Raw genomic sequence first — 21,184 nt, 5'->3', positions numbered from 1 at the left:
CATACACTCAGTTGCTTTCCCACTTTCTTGCTCACAGGCTTTGCTCGCTCCATGTGTCTCTCTTTTCCATCATCTGTCTGTGTCTCTCTCTCTCTCTCTCTCTCTCTCTCTCACACACACACACACACACACACACTCAGATGCTTCCATCACATGCTCCCTACACTTATTTTACTCTCTCACTCTCCCCCTCTCTCAAACACACAGACACACATGTTCACACTTCTCACTTTCTCTTTTTTTACAACTCACTGTTTTTAACAGACACTCACTTTCCCACTTCCTCTCCCACTCTCCATCTTTTTCTCCATTTCTCTCACACACTATGGCTTAATCACTTTCTCTCTCTTTCTTTCTGCCACTCTTTCTTTCACACACTCTTTCCCATGCTCTCTTCTTTTTCTCTGGTGAATAAATATCTTGCGTTCTCTGTATTTACTCTCATCTGCTGTCTCTCTCCTGTGCTTGGGTGTTTCACAGCCTTATGCCTTCTCTACCTTTCTCCTTTATTAATTCACTGCTCACATCTTTAACCTTCTCCCTTCCTCCCTCTCAGTCCTACTGACCACAAAACACAAACTGGCAACTGGACTCTGGCAAGCCATGTGTGTGTGTGTGTGTGTGTGTGTGTGTGTGTGTGTACTGGAAGCCAGAAAAAGAAAGAACAAGAGAGAAAGTCACAGGGAGTCACAGGCAGCAGCTGGGACCACACACTCTAAAGAGCTTCAGAGGAAAGACGTGAGAGACAAAAAGAGGAGGAGTTTAAATGTCTTACTGACATGAAGAAATATAACGGAGCAAAGGCAAGAATAGCGAAAGGAGAGAGGAGAGAAATTTCTGATGAATAATTGAAGAAAGCACATTTTGACCTTGTATGATATTCAACCCGCAGACTAAGGTAAGTGATGAGATAGCGTCTCTGAGATCATTACTGAGACAGCGCCTAAGGGATCTTTCCACAAATCCAATTCTGAACAGGAACATGTGCTACATCAACATGTCAGCATATTAACCCAATGAGTGCGCTATACACCACTGCCATAAGATCAATGGACAGCGGGGTGATTAATATTACAATGAAAAACTGTAAACCCATGTAACCTGAAAATAATGGATCACCCTCTCTCTCTCTCTCTCTTTCTCTCTCTCTCACACACACTCACACAGGGATACCCACTATGTCCTGCCTGCCCCCTCCTCCCTACTCCCTCCCCTAAACAGCAGCAGACCCCAGCTAATGTCCGTTTCAGTCGTTTCACAGCGATTAGGATAATAAAGGAAAGCACTCACCCCCTGCCAATCCAATACACAGAGAGCAAACCACAGAACAAATTAGCCAAGCTGTAGCATCAACAGACGGCAAGCAGTCCAACTGCCCCCTGAGCAGCACACACACACACACCCACACATCATAATAGATTTGTTTTCATATCATGTCAGGATGTGGTGGTCAATTACCTACAGATGATAAATGCTAAGATCTACAGCCAACTGCCCAATTACTTTTGAGTTACTAAAATTAGATGATATGTACAAGAAGTAACAATCAGTAGTTTGGATACAAAACATTCAATGTGTTTTTTTTTTATAAGGAATCATGTAGTAACTTTAAAGTATTAAGCAAACCAAAATAACTTAGTCTTTCTTTCCTTTCTTTACTGAGTGCTAGTTTCATCATAATGTTTTTGATAATCTTTGTGACTGCACTACTTTTAAAGTTCTTGAATTTTTTAAGATCTAAGACCTTCATTTCTTAAAAAAAAATATTTACCTAGTTGAGTAGTTCTCGTCATAATATGTATTAGAACATTATTCAAATAATTTTCACTGTATACCTGCAACTCTACCTCTTCACAACACAACTGATGCTCTCAACACATGAACAGGACAGGAAAATTTAAGTAATGAATGCTTGATAAGCCCAGCACAGCTGTTAACTGAAAGCCTTTCCAGGTAAGAAATTAAAAATTCCAAGATGTACAAAGCTGCATTCTGAACAAGATGTGCTATTTTGAAGAACCTAAAATATAAAACATTTTTTGATTTGTTTAACATTTTGTTTGCTAAATAATTTCATGTTTTTTTTTTACATGAAATCTGTTTACAGATAGATCCTTACCTTGTTTAGGTTTTTTTATAGCCTTATATATTTTCTATTCTTCTGTGTTTTGATTTGTCTGAGTATGTTTCTTATTGTATTGTGTTGTTGCTGCTGGATGCCTAAATTTCCTTCGGGATAAATAAAGTATCTATCTTATAGTTTGGATGACTTTAGTATTAATCTACAATGCAGAACATTTTAAATTTAAAATCACTAAATTTAAGGTTTGTTCAAACTTGTGGTACTGTATCTAAATGGGACTACATAAAGTTAGATGTTTAGCTGAAGCTATTCATTATTTAATTTCATGTGTAATCGGAGAGTAGTCTGTAGTACACACATAACGTATAAATGCAAATGGGAGTTGAATTCTGGACAGTAGTCACAATTTGGCACATCACTGGTGCTGGCTCATGACGAAAAAACGTCATGCGTAAAGCCAAAAAAGTTCAAAAATTCAAATTCAAGTGATGTGCTCAGGAATTTGATATGTATCCACATATGATCACTTATTGAAATGACTCAAAGCCGAATTGATGTTTTGTTTTATAATGATATAACAATAACAATATAATGAGTTACACTGAGAACTCACCTATTTCATTCGAATAGTTTGTCCAAATAGAACCCAAATGTTTTTCAGAATGTATTATACTCATTTTTAAACACATACACACAGATTATAGCAGTGTCAGAGTGGAGGTGGTGTCCTCCCTTGGAGAAGTGTATGGGTTATCAATTAACTCTGTAGCTGATTGTTTTTGTAGAGAGCCGGCCAGGCCATGCTGAGCATTATGGGAAATGGGATAATTGGCATTTTACTGTTCACAGAAACCCTGCAAACATATGCGTGTCCAATATTTTAAACTTTCTACAATTCTGACAATGTCAGGAGTTCATGCAGGTCAGGTTGATGTTATATGGCATAAGGCCAAAGCCGGAGAGGCTGGACAGGATCCAGTAACACTTCTCATGGAGTTTATCTGGCTGGGGCAACACGGCACTGCAGCTGGTGGATTTGTCATGGTAAGTGCTGTGTGTGTGTGTGTGTGTGTGTGTGTGTGTGTAAGAGGGAAAGCTCTGGAGGGTGAGGAGGTGGATGGCTGCATTATGTGACAAAAAGCAGTTCTGATTAGTAGCAGTCCACTGGGTGGGATGTTACACATTCATCTGCTTCAAAACAGAACAGAACTCTTAACACAGCAGCAGGACTGTGCCCTGTGATAAAGTCCTGCAGTCTCACATTATCACCCCCTTCCACTTGCATACTATTACTGCGCAAAAGGACTTCAAATCAGGATTATGATTAACTGAACATTTTACCTCGATAATAACTGACTCATTTTTCTTTGGTTGCATTTTTGGTAATGTGTGTGTGTGTCTATACACACTAATGCTAACACACCACAAGCTGTATTAACTACCTCAGGGGGACCTTTTGGCACAAAACAGAACAAACTATAATTTGCAATTTGTATGTTTGAATTAAAGAAGAGAAGCCTGGATTGGTCTTTTTGATGTTTTTTTTTTTTTAACTCTACTGTACTTGTTTAGAACCGTAAGGTCCAAACCATAGAGCAAACCAAAACATGGCTTTTGTGTAACGCTCCACCCCTAATATATGTACAATTTATATTGAAATGAAAGCTAAGGGAAAAAAATAGGAGAAAAAAAATTCAGCACTGTTGCTGTCACACAAAAACTCTCTCTCCAAACCAATAACTCCCCAGAAAAAAAGAAAAAAAAAAATCCTGACTTTCAGTGGAAGTCAATATCTGAGAAAGGAAGCAGAAAATGAGGATGAGAGCACAAAAGAGCGTAATACAGACACAAAAACAACACTCGCACAAAACAAAGCCATTACAAATACATGAAATACAATCAAAGAGTATGAACATGTGTGGTACTAGACAATGTCTCCTTTGAAACACAGTGTCCTGTAATTAGGAAAGATCCTGTGGTACAGAGGCACACAGACACACACAGACACACACAGACATGAGTGGCTAATTCATATGGGGCTGGAAAAACACATTTATCCCCCTGTCACACACTCTCTCACTGCAAGCTCAGAGAAATTAGCCAGACAATAGAATGGGCTGCAAAGCTATTCCATAAAGCTTTCTGTTTCTTTTCTTCCACAAAACACACATACACACTTTTAGATTTAGAGAACTGCACTTGAAGAAAAGCTACAGTGTACAGGATGTGTGTGTGTGTGTGTGTGTGTGTGTGTGTGTGTGTGTGTGTGTGCGGTGAGGGGGTGTTTGTTATGAGAGACGATTATTTCAGTGCAATTACCACCCTGATTAACACCATGTCATGTCAATGAAACAAAGTCACCACAACAGTCAGTGAAGAAATAAAAACCAAATCCAAGCGTGTCATAACACACTAAACTGTGTACACAGCTGGAGAGAACACTTTGAAGAGAATAATGACTGAATCGTGAACGCACTGTCCTACATGTGTTCATTTGTTTAGATACTGACATGCTGTCAGTGTAAATGGGACGCTTCTTAAAAGATACACTCATGTCTTTTGTGTTTTGTGCTTAGACATCCTTTTGTGACAACTCAAAAACACAAAATGTGTAAAATGTGCACTAAATATAATTTTTGTTTGGCTTATATACACCCTACAACAAAATTTAGCATTATGTTTCATTTTCAGGTAAAATTAGAACTATGATCAATTATACATTTTTTTTTGGCAATAGCCTTCCAGCTGTTCTGGTGCTATAAGTTGGAGCCATGGCCTAAGAATTAAAGAAGTTGGTTTGGAACCATAAGGGGGGTTTGGAGCGAAGGAACATTATAAGCATTCTAACTTTCTAAGCAAGTTGGATATACTGTAGTACTTGAGAGCCCAACTGTTACTATACAGCTATTAGGTTTGTATCAATGCTAAGAACTGTTAAACAGCTAAACACTAAAATCTTTCTTCAGAGATCAGCATTTTCTCAATAATGTGCTCTGAAAACAAAGAAAAAAACTTGTTTGGAGTAACCAGAATCCTTAAATTAAAAGCAACACTGCTATATAGCTTAAAAGAAATCAGTCATTGCTCTGTCTTTTAACATATTTAGATGAACAGCTAAAATGCTTTTTTGCTATTTTAACTTGTCAAATATTCAGTACATTTCTACATTCTTATAGGTCCACTTCTGATCTTTCACCTTCATACTCTACACTCTGGACTTTCTCCAATTCATCTGCAAGTAGAAGGCTAAGAAATAATTTGGTTTATGTGTTTACTGTGGACCTCTACCTCACTCTGCCTCCAGCCTGGTTACCTGCTTATGTCATGTGAGAACAGTCTGCAATGTGAAGAGCTCCCCTCTAGCTGCAATTACAATTTGAGTTGTCAGTAATTCAAGGCATAATTGTAGCTCTTTTAATGTATTTACTGTGAGAACTCATACCACATTTTCCACAATCTTTCACCTTCTTACTCTACACTCTGGACTTTTCATCTCCTAACAGCACCGGGTCCACTTTTATTTCCACTACTTCCATTCTGACTTGCTTGGGACCTCGCTCACCCCTCTGCTCCCTGAAGTATAAAAACTGTTTAAAAACATGAGGCAGTTGCCCACTACAGAAAACACTGAATTTAAGCTGTGGTCTGAAAGGATCAAAAATACTGCACACTTCTAAAATCTTACAAGCTTTAGGTTAAGAATCTAATCTTACAGGGACAATTTGATCATTAGCAACAGAAACTACATTTTGTGCCTCGTGTTGCCCTAAAAATGCGGAATCTTTGTTTGCCACCATTTTGAAAAGACCATGTGCTTAGTTGGCCACATCACCACAACTGATGCTTCACTGGAAAACCCATTATGCTTTCTTAATGTAAAGTAGGATTCAACCAGACTACATACTGTAAATTATGTTTGGCTAAAAAGAATGAAGGTCTAATTGCCTGGTCTAAGGTGAAATATATAATCATTACTTTACTAAGAAACCACATGCAAGACAATCAGAAAAACAGTAAATGTCATTGTCATCAATGACATTTTAATCACACTTGCATGAACGAATAACAACTGAATTTAAAATGTTCTTCAAAAAGGTTTTTAGTGCCTTTAATCATGCGTATTTAGTATTCTGAACTTATTCTTCTTAAAATGTAAACTATATCTGCACTCTGAATATTGCCTTTTCAAACTGTAACATGAACTGAATACAGACACAGTCAATTCTGTATTCAGAATACTTGTATTCCACCCCAGCCCTGACAGTGAATCTTAAACATAAGCACAGTAAGACAACTAAGCAGACCTAGATCACACACTTTGACCTTTGGAACGTCTCCTGGCTCCACTGAAAGAGAAAATCTCCATTTTCCGAACAAACAAGACGTGCATCCTTCCTGTCTTCAGATCAAAGATACTGTACCTAATGTGTGCTTGTTTAGTCCTATTATACACATTTACTTTTTTTGTTGCTTTTCTTGAAAGGGGTCTAATATTTGCTTTCAATTGAACAGGTGACTTTGTACCTATACTGTATATGGTGACTTGGGGCAGTAAAAATATTGGTGCCCTGAAACTGAATTGGAAATGTACTATTCAAGAACTTGTGAGGATTTATGCATTTGCACCCTCATAAAATACAGTGACCGCCTCCAGATAAGTCAGCCGTGCTGTGGTCATATCCATATCTGAGGATAGCAGGCGGACTCGGCACTGCACACTGTGGACCCAGCGAACTGGTTTAGCTTTGAAGAAAGAGCTGACGGTATGACTCATTTTTCAAACCGATGAGAACAGCTAGAGGAGCAGAAGGGGGCTGGGGTGGGATGGGATGGGTTGGAGAAGAGGACGGGACACCAACCAATCAGGCAGGAGGGGCACGCCTATCCAAGCGGATCCAATTTAAATATGCAAATGTTAACGGAGTTGCATGAGCTAAAGAGTAAAGACAATGAGGGGGAACAAAACGGGACAGCATTGTAATGTAATTAAACATTTAGCTTTGATTAGCCCACTATCAAGGATTTAATTACCCACCTTTTCACAATAAGGTACGGGGGACAAGAACAGAGAGAACAAAAACCCAGCCGGCCCCTCTTTAAATCATCTGCCATCAGACACAGGGGCACGTGGGTTAGCAATAAAGCTAAAGCTCCGTGTGCTCCATGAATGAAGGCTCAGTAAAAAAAAAAAGTAGCAGCAGCAGAAGACAATGGGTTTTTACAAATCAGCCGACTGAACAAAAGCTTCTAAACAACAAGCACTGTACGATATTGAAAAAAAATATGATGTGCAATAGCACTGTTGGATACCCCAATATAGATGTAAAACACATAAATTAAAATAGTTCATTAATTTATAAAGCTTATCAAAGGGTTGTTCCACACTTAGCTTGGCTGTACTCATTATTCTCCATGTAAAAGGCTAAGAAGTCATTTGGTTTGTGTTTACTGTGGACCTCTACCTCACTCTACCTCTACCTCCAGGCTGGTTATGTCATGTGAGCGCAGTCTGCAATGTGAAGAGCTCCCCCCTCTAGCTGCATGCAGGTAATGCAAGACTTGCTTTATTTGCACATGGGCAATCTGTCATTACTAAGATTTTGTTTACACAAGAATAAAGTCTGGATAATGGCAGGTAAGACTGATACACACATTTGCATTTACGCATACAGCTCCTCTGGGTAATGTCCGGAAAAGTTCTGGGCTACTGTGCACGTATGAAAGGGGCTTCTTAAGCCATAATAGAAACCAATTATTCAGCATATGCCCACAGGCTCCTATTAAAAGTGTGTTTTCAAATGAAAGAGCTTTTCTGCTCATTAGTACTCACGGCAAAATTGCTGTGACAATCAGCAAGCCATGTGCTACAGATGTAATTTCTGTACAGCTATCGTAAATTATGACTTTCAAAAACATAGAAATGGAACAGCTATGATTTCATTCCAGGACCTGCTGAGATCTGTAAGCCCACATGCAGATCATTGTTTTCCGCATTGTTTACCCTCCAGAAGCTGCCAGTTCAGGAGCAATGAGTCCCAGTCTGTAAGCCCTAAACAGGCAGTCCTGAGCTTGTTTCCAATAATGGACTTAAACCTTCCTATGAACGCTAATCTAAGCAGCTCATATTTGTCAAGGCAAATCAAGCCTGAAATGAGTTCAGCCAGGCACGCTTCTCGCCAAACCCCAACCTCAACCCCATCCTGGCTGCTGAGCCAACCACGCTCCCATTGTCTTCTGCTTCACTGACTCCCAGCACATAAGCAGACTGGGAACAAAGGCATCGGGGGACCCCCCTTGTGTCAGACGCCCACCCAAACCCCACTTCACACAAAACAGAGGGAGGGGGCACGGGGTGGGGAAGCCGTTTCAGAGAGGATTTCAAATGGGCTTACCACCCGCTCATCTTCAGGCAACATAAGGCTGGTCCTCAGGGGAGGCTAAGCAAAACAAATGGAGAAACCCCTTTTTTCTTTTTTCGTTTTAAAGCCGTTTCACTCTTTCGCACACTGATGCGCATTTCATACAACCAGGGTCCACTTGCTGTAGCTAATGAAATTCTTTCCCTCTTCTCATTCAGGGTGAGATGCAATTTCCATGGAGATTCAATTCCACACGCTTCCATACTGTTCTGTTATCAGCTGCTAATGTAATTACCCATTATGCAGCAGGTTCATTTTAAACAAGTTTTCAGCTCAAAGCAGGGGTGGATGTAAGGGGTGCAAGAAAATCAATCAATATCGTATCATGTTTAGATTTTTTTTCCTGAACTGTACCAATTTGGTATCGATTTTTAGTAATTTTTAGTTATATGTAAAATCAGACAGTGGCTCTTTTTGTGTTGTGTTTAAACCCCGCCCCCTAAATAGCAGAGCTGTACTCAGTCATTAGATTCTACTGTTGTGACTGGATAAAAGTTATTTTTTTCTTTTATTTAGATTTTATAAATATGACATGGGTTTTTAAATATTATGGCAGTTTTCATACATTTTTATTTAAACAATCACAATATAATCCTTTTGCATATAGTATCACAATATATCAATATACTGAATTCTAAGTCCTTTATCATGATATGAATCATATTGGCAAATTCCTGCCAATACTCAGCTCTATTAGTAGACATAGAAAATATGCACAATCTGACCAGGCTTGGACCAGACCATGAGAAAACCCTGAAAAGCACAGCTTTGAGCCCCCCCCCCCCCCCCCTCAGCATTAAACATGACAGGCAGGTCTAAACACGGATGCAGTGGAGTGGTCTGTGTGTATGTGTGTGCATGTGTAAATGGGTGCATGTATGTGTGCATGTGTGTGTGTGTGTGTGTGTGCTCAATTGATTCGTTCTTTAATGACCTTGTCTACATGATGCAGTGCAACGGTGGGACTACATGTCTGAAGGTGCTCTCAGGGCAGGGTGGGGGTATGAGGGCTGACGGCTGGGAGCCTTTACAGAAAGAGATGAGGTCACAGGTACTGTCCCCCAGGTGGACGCATCAGGCCTAGCTGTCAAAATAATACTCTGCTTTGATTGTCATTGGAGATGGAACATCTGGGATGCTTCCCTTCAGGAGAGCTACTGTGTTATACAGTGTGCATACTGTACCCAGCTGAACATTAGGAGCACTCGGAGTCATTACTGTCAAATATAATTAAATTAGGATGTAGGTAATTACGTGGTACATTACAGAATTAATTATGTTTATCTTCAAAAGACTATCTGTATTGACAGTCTTATATATGCACTGCTCCCAAGTACTGACAATATAGGAAAATATGAAGACTGTATGTGCTATATATTTATCATTTTCCACATGTCTATTGAAAGCTAAAGCATTAAATTTGCTTAAATTCATGCCACCTTGTCCCTTAAGTGTAATGTTTCAATTAGGGGTGGGCGATATTGCCCTAAAATAATATCACGATATTTCATGGTAGTTTCGCGATAGCGATACTCTTGGCAATATGACGAAATACTAAATAAAAAAAATATTTCAAGAATACACTACTGCACCAAAATGAATATTAAATTTTATTATTGCATAGAGTATGATCTGGTACACCCTTAACTGAGATTTAAAAAAAATGCTAGAAATTAATCAGTAACAGAAGTCAATGATCCAGAATGTCATAGTACTAATAATGCACTCCAAACATTTCCATATATCCAGGATTAAAGTAAAATAAATGATACTGGACAGATATAATCTGTCTCTAGTATATATAAAATGGAAAATAAGAACAGTGTGAATTTTTACCCTGATGTGATAATTAGGGGTGGGTGATATGGTACCATATTTCAGGGTATAATAAGTATAAATCATGTATTTAATTGATGAACATAATTTCTACCAAATTTCAGTATCATATAATACTGTTTGTTGCCAGAAGGATTAAAGCTACAATGATACAGTTTGACCTCTGACCTGCAGTCAGAAAGTCAGCACACACTGGTGATGGTTAAAAAAGAAAAAATAATGTTATAAACAGAATTTGGAAGAATTTAAGCACTGGTTGAGATGGAGCACAAAGGTCATTACCCTGTCTTTTTACACTAAAGAAGAATACAACTGGAGAAGGAAAGGCAGATCCAAAGTCTAGGCTATAGCTAAGGTCGGGCAAGTTCTTGTTAGGATTGCCCAGCTACTTCTCTGTAGTTTATTGGTCAAACAAAGGGCACAAATGGATAGATTATTTTTCTCCTTGAAATCATTCCGAACATGAATTTGAAGGCTGCATACAAATGAGTCCTTTACTTTGGAATAGCCTTCTATGACAATGCAGCCAAGAAACTCTTTTTGCTACAGCCAAGGCTTTAGAAAGTAGCTATTATTGTCTGTGATAACAGACAATTCTAAGCATTTAAGTCTACTCTGCAGTAACCATTAAAAAATAAGCCTGGAAGTGGCTGCCTGGACATGTCTACAAATACTTATCTGAATGAACTGTACTTTTCGCACTGTACGGCCAACCGGACTATAAGGCAACTATCAGTGATTTGCAGATTTCCACTAATGCCACCCACCCGACACTACACTGAGAAACACTGAGTGTTTCAGTAAGCCAGGAAGATATTAGCTAGTGGTTCATCCCACATATTCATAAAGTTTTAAGAGTTCAGAAATCAATATTTGGTGTAATAACCCTGGTTTTCAATCACAGTTTTCATGCATCTTGGCATGTTCTCCTCCACCAGTCTTACACACTGCTTTTGGATAACTTTATGCCACTCCTGGTGCAAAAATTCAAGCAGTTCAGCCTGGTTTGATGGCTGTGATCATCCGTCTTCCTCTTGATTTTATTCCAGAGGTTTTCAATTTGGTAAAGTCACAGAAACTCATCATTTTTAAGTGGTCTTTTTTTTTCCCCAGAGCTGTATGGTCTGGAGTTAAGACTATGGTAGTGGAAAGTCTGGACAGGGCCTTAGGGTTCATTTGAAGGTGACTTTTTGAATGGAAAATAGCTCATATGATAAGCGTGTTAACTACTGCATGATTTATGACCTAATCTAACAGCATGTTAGATAGTGTGCTAATTGAGCAGTCATCCAAGGCATTTCATAAAATATGTATATAATGAACAAAATGTGTCAAAATGCAATCAGTTCTAGCAAAATTACTCTCTGTGCTATATGCCATAATACATAGTACACTGTCATATCTACTCACTGCATGAATGTTGAGGAATCCAATAGAGATAACTGTCCTCTAGGGCTGAACGATTAATTGCATTTGCGATAATCTCGCGATATTTTAAAACGCGATTCTCTAACCGCACTGGCTGCGATTTGACTGGTCACGTGACTTGGGAGCGAGCCAAGCCGAGGACGAGCGGAGCATACCCGAGCAGAAGGCAGGGAGGTGGAGAAGTGAAGCCAACACAGCGCACTTTAGGGCGTTTTCACACCAGCACTACTTGGTCCGGTTAAAATTAACTCTGGTCCGTTTGTAACTTTAGTGCGGTTCGATTGAGCAGGTGTAAAAACAGTAATCGCACTCGGGTGTGGATCAAAAGAACCGGACCGAGACCAGCTAGAGGAGGTGGTCTCGGTCCAGTACCAAACGAACTCTGGAGCGGTTCGCTTGTGGTGAGAACGTGATCCGGTCTCGATCGGATCCAGCTATTAAATATAAGCCATTTATTTGAGCTAAACTGCTAAAAAAGCAAGCATAGTTTAAACTAATATATTAGCTAGATAACGCTAATTACCACAGCTGTGAACAAACACTGTGTCCATGCACGCGCTGCATTCACTGCTCTGTTTATTATGTATAAATCTGCGCTGCATTCATAGCTCACAGCCGCGTAACTCTGTTTATTATGTATAAATCTGGAGAAACTGTGTTTGAAAGTACAGCGTTTCAGCGTTCAGTGTTAAAGCACAGATATTTGCGCTGGAACACAAAATCTTCTCGCTGTATTTACTTTTTTCGTATATTTATATTTAATGTACTCCCGTGTCAGACAGCTCTGACCAATCAGAGGACACAGGCTGCTCGCGTGGTTTATTGATGCACATTTTAGACCGAACAGAGCAAGAAAACGCTCCAAGTAAACGAACTCATTAGAAACGAACTACAGGTGTGAACACGCCCTTGTTGCACAATGGCTTCAGGCTCGAAGGAACACATCAGTTGTGTAGAATTACTTTGGCTTTAAAAAAGAAGATGCTGCTCAACGTCAGGTACTGTGCTAAACGTGCCTTGCTACTGTTGCTACGATGCGAGGTAACACTACAAACCTTTTTCAGCATTTAAAAAAACACCACAAAGCCTTGTGTGGTATTTGCAAGGCTAAAATGCCAACGACCAGTGCTGCATCTTCAAATACAGAAAATAACGAGTTGGTTGAAGCAGATTCTCTTTATGTTTTTTGCACTTTAATTTTTCATGATGTTACTAGCTGGAGAGCAGTAAGTTAAATTTTGTATATCTATTGTTTTTCCTAATTAAAAAAAATGGTGAAAAGGAAAAGCTATTTATCTATTTATTTTTCTATAAAAAAACAAATGATGAAAAGGAAAAGCATAGATTTTTTGCTTTATTGTTATCTGTGCTTTAAATAAATCTGACATTGTTTATTATTAAACAGATTGATTTATTGCTTCTGTTGTTGAAAAATACTTGAGAAGACAAAAAAAAATCACATTTTAAATCGCAATCGCAATTTATAGCTAAAAAATTGCAATTAGATTATTTTCCAAAATCGTTCAGCCCTACTGTCCTCTTAAAGATAGGAGGTCAGGGCAGTAAAGTAGCAGGTAGTTCAAGTATCTGCTTAAACATTATTATTGGTGGCGCAGAGAGTGCATGTGTGGGTTTGTAAAGAGTTCGATTTAAACTAAGAAACAGAACATCACTTGATCGATGCGGCTCAGTAACACACTGTACGTCCTACAGTGAAGGTCACTGATTCAGACAGTGAGTAAATACCACATACAGAGACACTCATAATGATTCCTGTGTCACCCAGTCTCTAGAACTGGCTTGATAGTGCAGTGTGTGTGTGTGTTGTGTTCTCTGCTATATTCAGGTGCAGGTGGCACAGCCAACTGTCAACATCGGTCAACTGTGTTTGATGGGGTTAGCCACTGGCTGCGGGAAACCAGACAGAATCAGACAACAGGAACAAGCAGAAAACACTTCAGTGGATCTTCTAGAACACAGCGGTAATATATGCTCTCTATGTGACTTAAAGACAGCAAAACAAAATCACCTTTTGTAGTTAATTTTCTCTTTTATATATTATGTCTTTTTTTGTTTGTTTGTTTTTTTTTTTTTTTACATAATATTAATCTGGCTTAATCGTTTAGCACAAAATCTTTTAGTACTTCATCTTTTGACTTCCACTCAAAGTTAAAAAGTTACCATTTTAGCTATACAAGTTTTCAATAGTGACTAGTGGTTAAAGCAGGAGAATTTGGGAATTTGGAGGTGTAAAGACTGAGTTTGCCAGTTTTACAGTAATGTCATTACACTATAAAAAATGTTAAATCTGATCAACTTAACAATTTCTAGTGACCCGTTCCACCTTTTTTTTTTTAACTGGTCTAATTTGAGTTCTGTAAGATGCATAATTTAAGTTCCAATTAAATCAAATAAGTTGAGTCAATTAAATATTATCTGTGAACCAAATACACCTAAGCTTGTCTAACTACATATTTTGCATTGTGTTAGCTTAAAAAAAAAAAAACATTTGTGTTGTTAGTTGGCCCTATTTAGGTTTTATGAAATGTGTTTTGTAAGTTTTGCTGACTCTCGTTTAAGATCAACTAAAACAGTTGTGTCAACTTGTGTCAATCACATTTTACATAAATCAAACTCAAATAATGAGCACAACACTATATATTTTTGTGAATTTAAGTCAGCAACTAAGAATTTATGACTATTACATATATGTCTTAATGCCAGTCATAAAAGCTTGAGGTAATGTAAATATGACCAGCTTGACCCAGCCAGCATATAGTCTATATACACTCAGCAACACAAAACACAGCAACTTACTCTCATAGCCTACAACACTGAGACCAGGCAGTTACTATTATATAACACATATAGAAATCCCAAGAGAAGCAACCTGTGGAGAATGACTACACACTGAAAGTGAGTGAGAGATGGGAGGTCACGTCCATTTGCAAATGAACCAACGTGACCAACAGAAGGTGTCAGTAGTCCATGTTTAACTAAAGAATCAAACTGAGCATGTGCAGTAGGGCAAAATAGTTGGCTTGGCCTCAACTAGGGTCCAGCTACAATTTGTAAATTTTGCCAACACAAATTATTTAGATAGACCAACTTTCAACAACAAAAAAAATGTTAGTTGGGGTAGTTAGTTTGCTACAGTTTATGGAGCAAATCAATATTTCTTGTTCAGCTGACTTGAAAATCACTTTAAGGAGAATTTTTTTTTTTTTTTTACAGTGTAGCAGCTTTATGGACAACTAGCACATGTGCAGTGAGTATGACAATTGCATAAAGACATGACATGCCCTAAAACAACACAAGTTCCACAGTGTTGTTAATCAGGGTTCATACACTTTTTATTCAATACATTTCCATGAATTTTTCATGACTTTTCCATGCCTTTAAGTCGAATTTCCATGAGTTTATGTATTTGTTAGCTCAAAATAGATTTTCTTCATCGATAAATAAAAACACAAAGATTTGTAGACCAAACTTACATGACCTTTCCAAAACTCTGGTTTTTCATGACTGTACGAACCCTGGTTAAAAAAACTGATTCCAAAAAGTAAAGAATATTACAAATTGAGAGACGATAAATGCATATTACATTAGCATAGCCCTGCATGAACCAAGTTTGCCAGTAAAAAGGAAAGTGGCATCTAGCCCCTACCAATCACCCTAAAAATACACTTATCAGTCCATCTCTAGTAGTTTTATCTTAGTGTTTCCTTCACTTGATGGAGAAAGTATACCTCAGGCAGAGAATCCTGTAGGTGCAGTTTTTATTACTCATATCTCTCTCTCAACTTCAAAAAATATGCAATGCATGTGACCTTGATCTCCAAACTAACCCAAATCATATGTCCATTTGCATAAGCCACCGAGTAAACTTTCAAATGAGTATCGGCCAGGTTAGATCGCGAGCACTGTCGGTATCAGTTAGCACACATGCTGCTAGCAGACCAGCGTTCGGGCTTATCTCACATTTCCACATTCCGGATTTGACTGATTGATTTTATAATTCCACAAACAGCTGGGCGGAAAAGTGGCCTGGCGTGGCCTCTCTCTGCTCGCCGGCCCTCTACATGCCTCAGCGCTCTCATGTGGACGTCAGAGTCCTAATTCAATTCACTCCCTCCAAATTAATACCATTAGCAGGATGTTTTGCAGTTAAACACGTCAGCCCAGCAACCAGGAGGCCAAATCCCCTGCGGACTTCAGACAATGCTGAAGGGGGCTGGCTCAGAGTACAAATCAACAGCTCAGCTATTGATGGCTGATATAGATCAATCTGTTTTGATATGAGGGGAGTGGAGGAGGAGAAGAGAGAGGAGGGGGGAAAAAAAGGAGTGGTTGGTGGTGAATGGTAGTGATGCTGTATTGTCAGAAGATATAGGAATATACTGTTCCCACCAAAAGTATTGGAACAGAGAGGCCAATCCCTTTATTTCTGCTATAGACTGAAAACATTTGGTTTCACATAACCTCCACTGTGTTTCACAGATGAGCTGGAATGTTTGGGATCTTGAGCAGATCCTTCTTTCCCCCAATTGTAGCCTTCCCATTACAATGGTAAAGGTTAATCTTTGTCTCATCAGGCCATAATCAGTCCCTAGATTTATCTCTGTATTCTGTAAATTAGTGGACTACTCTTGTTAATTAGTGTTTTTCATCTGCTGGTAAAGCCTCTGTACTTTTGTCCATGAAGTTTCCTGTGAACAATAGATTGTGGTGCCTTCACTTCTGCCCTCTGGAGGTTGTTATTAATGTCACTAACAATTGTTTTAGGGTATTTCTTTCTTTTCTTCGCTGTGGTTTTCTGTCGGTTCACCATCTGTTACTTAGTACACCAGTGATGACTTTCTTCTTCAGGACATTCCAAACAGTTGTGCAGCCTATGGCCAATATTTGTGCAATGGCTCTAATTGATTTTCCATCTTCTCTCAGCTTTAAAATAGTAGTTTTCTACCCAAAGACAGCCTTCTGGTTTTCATGTTAGTTACTTAAATCTGAAACGTTGACAATAATCAATGTATCAGGACATCTGGGCAACAAAACACACCTTTCACACAAAACTGAAAAATGTTCCAATACTTTTGCTCACGGGAAAATTGAGTGAGTCCAGATAAAAGGTGTTATCTTCTGAACTGTAATAGCTGAAATATTTTAATGTCAAATTCAAATATTTTTAGTGTACAGTAAAAGAAAAGGATTGGCCTCACTGTTCCAATACATTTGGAGGGCACTGTATTCTTCACACAAATATACAATGTTTTCGTCGTTTAAACCTGAGATCTAGAAAAATCCAAGCTCATTCCTTTTTTTTTTAAGAAATTAAGAGTTAAATACAAAACGAGTAGTCATGACTGTCCCTTCTTTCCAGTCAAAATTGTTTTCCTACATTTCGGAACATTAAGGAATTGATTGGACTCCCCTCAAGCCCACACCTAGCATTAGGCATGATGCCGATAGTTTTATATTTAACTGCTTCAGAGACCCCTATTTTATTGGCAAAACTTGTCTACAGGGATTAGATAAGCTGTGTGAATTTGAATTTAGTTGTGTAAGCAATAGATCGAAGGGTGTCCACAAATATTTGGACATAAAGACTACGTTGTTTATGTAAGACAGTGGGTAAGATGAACCACTGGTTGAACTTACACCCAAGGCTAGGCCTATCACTATAACTATTCTTTTTTTTGTGGATAGCATACACCGTCCCAAAAGAAATTATGATAAATTATATTATTGTGATTTTACGCCAATGATGAGAGTGACTGTGTTGGCAGACGTCAAAAAAATATTTATTTATATTTATAGGTCATAATATTTATATTAGAAGTGTAATTAAGCCTATTTTCACAAAAATGCTGAGAAACATTTTAGCACTTACTTACACCCTGCCAGTTTATTAATATATCAAAATGACTTTTCAACTGAGAATTAGTTTTTGATTCGAGACTGACTGAGTCTCTTGCTGAAATCCCAAAGAATAAGATAAAAAAATATGTATACACCTTTATCCACATTGTTCTTCCCTCCACAGCAGTATGAGAAAGAAACAGTAAAACAAAACAAAAGATTACATGACAAAAAAAAAACACATACAGTTGCTCAGATACAGGTGCTGGTACAACTCCCCCACTGGTTCACCCTACCCCACTTTCTTCTACCTGCTCAGACCAAAGATGTCTGAATGTACTGTGTATTATATTCCAGGTGCCAAGAGTTGCTCAGCAAACCTACAGTAGCTGGTGAGCCTGCAGAAGCATGCTCGAAACCCCGCTGAAGTTTGCTGAAGTATTTATATCCTTGACTGCACTGCTGCTGTCTTCGTCACTCACCCAGGGTTCACTGTTTGGAGTTCACAACTTTTGCCTGCTAGCGAGATAGAGAGGCCTACATCTTAAAGCAGTGTGTATCCTAGCAACGGCTGCTGGGCTCCTTCCTATCCCAGGCACAGTGTCAAACTGAAGGGCTAAAAGCAGCTCTCCTACCAGAACACATCACATGACTTCAGGACTCCTAGGCTGCCAAAGCAGTTAAAAACTGTTTTCTGCAACAAAGTGAAGGTAAAACTCAACTAAAGTAATGCTTTAATTTAATTTAATTTAATATGTATGCCTAATGTGTGCCATCAAAACAGCTGTTTCATTGAATAATGAACCTTACAAGATCTCCCTCTATGCAGGGCTGAGTGGTTCTGAGCACAGAAAGTAATCATTTCAAATTTAAATTTTTTATTTTTTCAGACAAACAGGGTTCGGTACCGTAATTTTTTTTTTTACTGTATTATAATATCTTTATGCACATTTCTTGCAAAGTATCGAAATGAGGCACCAATTTTTTTATTTTTATTTCAGTACTCGGTAGGACCGAGACATTTCGATTGGTGCTTTTTTGGTAACGAATTTCGATACCCAGCACTACACAGAACACTTACAAACTTCTCAGCATGTACAGTTAACCCTACTTGGGGCTAGAGAATTGTTTAATGGGAGGGCCTAAATATTGAGGATCTGCCCACAGGCTAGCCAGGCACTGCTAAAGCCAAGATAACAATGTAGGATAAGCCAGTGTTCCAGCACCACAGCAGTGATGTGGTTCGAGTCCCATAGCCTGCATGCTAACACAGCATTAGCAATGTGTACCTGATTCAGGTGCGAGTGCTATAATTGTTACATGATTGCATCTATAAGCAACAACAGCTTAGCCAGGAAGCAGAAGATCATGCAAAGCTGGTCTAAAAATTTAAGCAGTTCAGCTTGGGTTGATGGCTTGTGATAATCCATCTTGCTCTTGATTATATTCCAGGTTTTCAATTTGGTAAAATAAAAAAAAGTCATAATTGTTAAGTGGTCTCTTATTTTTTCCAGAGTTGTGCATTGTATAGTTAATTACAAAAAAATAACAGTAGCTTGCCAAGTAATTACATTTTTTTCTGGTTTCTGTCTGGTTAATGTGTACAATTCTCTGGATTTTTTTTTTTAAGAATAGTAATACATTTATTTTATACAGTGACTCTCTCATTCTCATACTTTCATACTCATATTCCAAAATAGTCATAAAAATGGAAGGCAGCAAAACATTCCAAACAAAACAAGCTGGCAGATTTTTATAACAGTAAATCAAACATTATATTAAGAAAAACAGCACTTTACCATGTTTATTTATGTTTTTCTTTTTTTAATATAATAGCAGTAAAAGGAGATTAGGCAACTTCCACTTACAGTTTCAGTTTCAAAAAGCATAGGAGTGCATCAACTGGTTTAATATAGCATGGAAAAACACAGGTTCAGTATGGCGTGACGAGTGGGAAGCAGCTGGAATATGCAATTCTTATTAGCAATGTTGTTTGCGACTGAAAGATCAAACGCTACAACATAAAAGTGCTGGAATCTGGAATTTCTAAAGCATTTCCAGGCACACTCTAAACGCACGCGCAGGGGGTTTGGAAAGCGAGAGTTAAGCTTAAGACTAATTAGCCCACTCGCAGAGCCAGTCGTCAATGGGCGTGACAGCTAGGCTGGAAAAGCTTGCCGCCACCTCAACGGCTTGCGCTTCCATTACAGTGGGAAAATATTAGCTGTAACGAGAGCAAAGCTATGCACTCGTCTTCATCCTACCCTCTCTCGTAAGCTTACTACCCCTCCCCCCTTATTTTTCACGCCCTCCACCACCCCCAACCCCCCACGACCCCAAGAATCTTGCCTGGGTCTGCCAATGAGTGAGCATCAGCAACATTCCTTCCTAGAGACAGTACACTTTTGGGTCTGGGGTATCTCTCCACCCACCGCCCCACGCCCCCATCGCACGACTCAACACCAATCAAACGGCAGGCCCAGATGATTCCGCATCGCAGCCTTTCTGTTTGCCACAGCGGGCAATATGGGGCTTTTCATGCTCTCTACCCTGCAGACACGAGGGCTGCCTGGTGATGTCTGCATGCTTCAAGACAATGGAGATTATACTCTAGTGCACACATTCAGTCGTACACACGCGTTAAGACTGGTCTGTTGATGTGTCTGTCATGAAATATACAGTGCTAAAAATGAATGTAGAACTGCTGTGATATGGGAACGTTCTTTAAACATGCAATAGGTTCTTCTATGAATATATATTGATAATAATAATAATACATTCAAAAAATGTCAAAGAAAGGGTTACAAAAATAGAAGACAGAAAGTGTCAGATTGCAGTCCTATTTAAAAGAAAGATAAAGGATACCAGGAACAATAAATCAATAAACATTTGACTGATAAGAGCAACTTCTGATTATATTGATTGATGTCAGATGCCTCGGCATGGAGTTGTAGAGGTTCCTAATGATCGCTCCCTATTCCATCCCATCCCATGTCGCTGGAATATCCACACAATACCTGCAGATTTTGCCGTATAGGGTGTAATGTTGGTAGCATGCCCAATAGCATCCCACAAATTTCTAATTGGGGATAGGCCTGGCGATGCAGACGGCATAGTATCTGTGTCTTTAAGGCAAGGTCTTGAGACAGCAACAGTATGTGGACGAACATTGTCTTGAATTATGCACAAAATTGTGCGTTTAGAAACAGTAGAGCAACTTTGCAAAAAAAATTATATAAAGGTTTGATAACATGATATCACTCCAACACAAGCATCAGCTTGCACACACAGCACATTCTTTTTTTGATCTAACCTTGATTTCGCCAGTGGAATATGAGTGGAGAGGGCCTTTTATGTGCTAAGATATTTAGTTTCAGGTTCTAATTGTTCCAATTGTCTGGTGAAGTGTTGCTTTCTGGAAGAACGTCGCTCACTAAGCCCAAGGACGAATGCGATCAATACCAGTGTCCTCAGAAAGCTCTCAGTTTACAGGCTACATGTTACCGGCACAGTGAGATGACTCAGGCTCTAAATGGATCATCATTAACAGAAAGCCTCC

This window comes from Astyanax mexicanus, chromosome 3 (genome assembly GCF_023375975.1).
Source record: "Astyanax mexicanus isolate ESR-SI-001 chromosome 3, AstMex3_surface, whole genome shotgun sequence".
Classification (NCBI taxonomy): domain Eukaryota; kingdom Metazoa; phylum Chordata; class Actinopteri; order Characiformes; family Acestrorhamphidae; genus Astyanax; species Astyanax mexicanus.
The sequence above is the reverse complement of the archived record's forward strand: the minus strand, read 5'-3'. Positions refer to the sequence as shown.